This window comes from Pipistrellus kuhlii, unplaced genomic scaffold, assembly GCF_014108245.1.
Source record: "Pipistrellus kuhlii isolate mPipKuh1 unplaced genomic scaffold, mPipKuh1.p scaffold_m20_p_9, whole genome shotgun sequence".
Lineage (NCBI taxonomy): Eukaryota > Metazoa > Chordata > Mammalia > Chiroptera > Vespertilionidae > Pipistrellus > Pipistrellus kuhlii.
In genome coordinates, this window is record NW_023425595.1 from 26737080 (window position 1) to 26740824 (window position 3745).

Sequence of the window (3745 nt, forward strand, 5' to 3'; positions counted from 1 at the left end):
ATCCACCTAAACAATCTAGCAAATGACCCTATATTAAGTCCCAGAATCAGTGAGACACAAGCAGACAGACAATGATCACCAAACATGCAAAAAAAAAAAAAAAAAGCCTCTATCCCAAAGATAGATGAAAATATATGGGGAAAAGCAATTTGAGGGGAATAGATTATGCAAGAAAAAGAAAGCATTTATATATGGCTAATATACAAAGTGTTCCCTCTGGAGTTCAAGTGGGAGACCAGCAGTTTGATCACTCACTATGACAGGTATTGACCACCAGGGGGAGGCGTGGAACATGGTGGGTGACCAGCAGCAGCTGTGGGGTACTGAAGGAGCAAGGGAAGGAGGTGGGGAGGCAGGAAGGCAGGGAATCTGGCCAGACCTACGGAACCTACCTGTGCACAAATTTCATGCACTGGGCCTCTAGTCTATTGATAATTACATTAGAGAGGCAGGTGAAGATTTTGAATCCGCTGAATTAGAAAAGGAAGCTATTAAAAAGTAACATTCAGTAAACAAACAGCAACAATAAAAGTGCTCTTGGAAATTAGCAAAAACCTATGAGAAGAAATGAAAGATCCAATACAAAGGAGAGAAGATAAAATCGAGTAAATCTCCCAGAAAGTACAGCCAAAAGATAAGGAGATGGAAAATGGGAGAGAATATATTTTCTAAATGGAGGGTCAGATCAGAAGATCCAGTAGCTGAAAAAAATAAGAATTCTAGTGTAAAAGGGAGGAAATGGTGGGGAGGGAAACATTTAAGAAAAAGCTTTTTTTCAAGAAAATATCCTGGAGTTGAAATAAGACCTTAAGAACATTCATCTCAGGTAAAAACTGCTGTTTGAATTTTAACCCTGCTATTCTGGCTTCTACACGCACTTACTTGCTTAAACAATATGGTAATTACCTCAGCTTCCAGATTGAGACCTGGAAACTCACAGAAATCCAACCCACATCACAAAAGTAATTTTCCTGTGCCTGTGGACCAGAACCACAGAAGATTGATTCCCATTGACTCAGTAACTCCAGGAGTTGAGACTGTAGATGACCTTTAGAGATTATTAACTTGCTCAATTTTGCTTCTGTACAATCTGCTTTTGCAAGATAGGTCCACATTCCAACATCCAGCAGAATGTGGCTTGGAGGGAAATGGCCCTGTAGGCTGTTCGTGGAATATAGGACAAAGGAAAATTTTGTGGTTTAGACCTTTAAAAAGAACTGCCTACACCTGGAACGGCCTAGTCGTGAGTGTGGACTCCACCTGCGTATGGTGCCCTCGAGGCCGTCGCTGGCCAACTCAATAAATCCTTGCCTGCTTTTTAAATCAATTAGCAGCTTCTGGTGGTCTTATTTTGACTCCAGGGTTTGACCCCACAACAGAGTACCCTCGGTGACCCCAGATCTGACTGTTGCTTCAACAGTGTTTGAACAGAACAGACCCAGGGACTTCCTTTCTTCCAGCTTCTGGCCACTCCCCTATGTCTTATCCAGTCATCACCATCAGAACCACCTCTGAGACAAGCCAACACACTGGTGTTATTGTTATTTTCTACCTTAACTCTTTATTGCTGAACAACAATAGGCTCCCAAATTTGTCAGAATTATTCACCGTGGTGGAGGCTGTGGTCAACCACCTGGCCAACCTGCATTTGCATGCCCCCCACACCTACCTCTCTCTGGGCTTCTATTTCGACCACGACCATGTAGCTCTGGAGGGTGTGGGCCACTTCTTTTCCCAGTTGGCGAAGAAGAAACTTGAGGACACTGAGCATCTCTTAAAGTTGCAAAACAAGCATGGTGGCCACATTCTCTTCCAAGACTTGCTGAGTCTTCCCAAGATGAGTGAAGCAAACCTCAGGATGCCATGGAAGCTGCCCTGGCCTTGGAGAGGAACCCGAACCAGCCCTTTTGGAGCTGCATGCCCTGGGTTCTGCTCATGCAGACCCTCATCTCTGTGATTTCTTGGAGAAACACTTCCTGGATGAGGGGGTGAAACACATCAAGAAGATGGGCGACCAGCTGAATAACCTCTGTAGGTTGGACAACTCCAAGGCTGGGCTGGGCGAGTATTTCTTAGTAAGGCTCACTCTCAAGCACAACTAGGAGCCTCTGGAGCCCAGAGGCCTTTGAGGGGTCCCTCTGCATTCCCCTGGTGTCTGGCTTTTACCTGAGCCTCTCCCTGAAACCACTAGCCATTCTTTTAACCACCCTGAAGCTCTTTCCCATGCATTGGACCAAATGAAACAATAAAGCTTTTTTGCAGCAAAGAAAAAAAAAAGAAGAAAGAAAGAAAGAAAGAAAATATCCTGGAGTTTACATAATGAAAGGGCCCAATGAACAACCAGCACAATGGATAAAAACAGTCACTCTAAACTGTCTAAAGCATGGAAGGGAAATTCAGAACCCCAGGGGCCAAATGAAATACCCTAAAAACTTGAAGAGAAAAGGGGGAAAAGAGATTACCAGGAAAAATGAGTCAAAATATGATTGACATGAAACTTCCCAACAGCAACTCTGACATCTAAAAAAAAAAAAAAAAAAAAAAAAGCAATGGCATCAAAATACTGAGGGAAAACAAGTTTTAACTCAGAATTCTATACTTACTCAAATGCAATAGTTGAATAGAAACATTTAGAGGCTTGCCAAGTTAAAAAAAAAATTATATGTATCACTGCCAACTTTCTCTGAAAGTTGCTGGAGGAGATGACACACCAAAATGAGGAAGTAAGTGAAGAAGATGATAGGAGATGCAGGAAACAGGGGGTCTGGCACAAGTGAGAAGCAAAGGGCCCCTAGCTCACTGGTAAGGAATGAATGAGTATGGTCTCTGCAGCAGCACAAAGATCAGCAGGCTTCATAAGCAATTTCTTCAAGAAAATGTTTATAAACTACAAATATGTTTAAACATATGGAGAGGAAATTGAGACATCTGGGAGAATACTTAGAAGTTGAATTAGTGATGAATACAAAGAACACAATGGAAAAAATATTAATAGGAGATAATTATAAATGCCACAAAGAATAGTTACTAAAAAAGAGAGATAAGTAATAACTAAGCTGAAAATAAATTTTACAGTCACAATCATATAAATATGAATCTTGAGCAAACTGAAATGATCATATGAATATGAAGGGAGAGTGAGGGAGTTGCAGAAATGTGTGGTGTGTGTACATGAAGAGACAAGAGTGAACAACTAAAGGCTCAACCACCATAGAAGAAGTCAACAAATGAGGCTGACAGTGAGCTACCAAGAAGTAGTAGTATGAACATATATTCAGAACTGGAGGTAAGTACTAAAATAACCACAAAAGGAGAGGGGACTCGATGGGGTGGAGTGACCTGGGGCAGGGACTGCAGTAATTTTGTAAAGGACTTGCTCAAACTATGGTCCCATTTAGCACTGTTAAAAAGAAACTAAAACTTTAAACAAAGGGACTATTTAGGATTGACAGAATATTCTAGTTGTGGGGAGAAAATTAAAAGGGGTATTAGTCAGTCCAGGCTGCCATAACAAAATACCATAGATTGGTGGCATAACCAGCAGGAGCCTATTTTCCCAACTCTGGAGGCTGGAAATCCAAAATCAAGGTACAGGGTCAGATCCTGCTGAGAGGTCTCTTTCTGGCTTGCAGATAGTCGACTTCCTGCTGTTTCAGTACATGTCCTCTTCTTGTAAAGCCACAGTCCTAACAGATTGACACTTTATAACCTCATTTAACCTGAAGTATCTCCTAAAGACCCTACC

At 41.8% G+C, this 3745-nt stretch overlaps 1 pseudogene; it reads left to right on the forward strand.

The window, feature by feature from the left end:
• Nucleotides 1-292: 292 nt before the first annotated feature.
• On the forward strand, nucleotides 293-2195 carry LOC118713180 (annotated as a pseudogene).
• Nucleotides 2196-3745: the final 1550 nt, after the last annotated feature.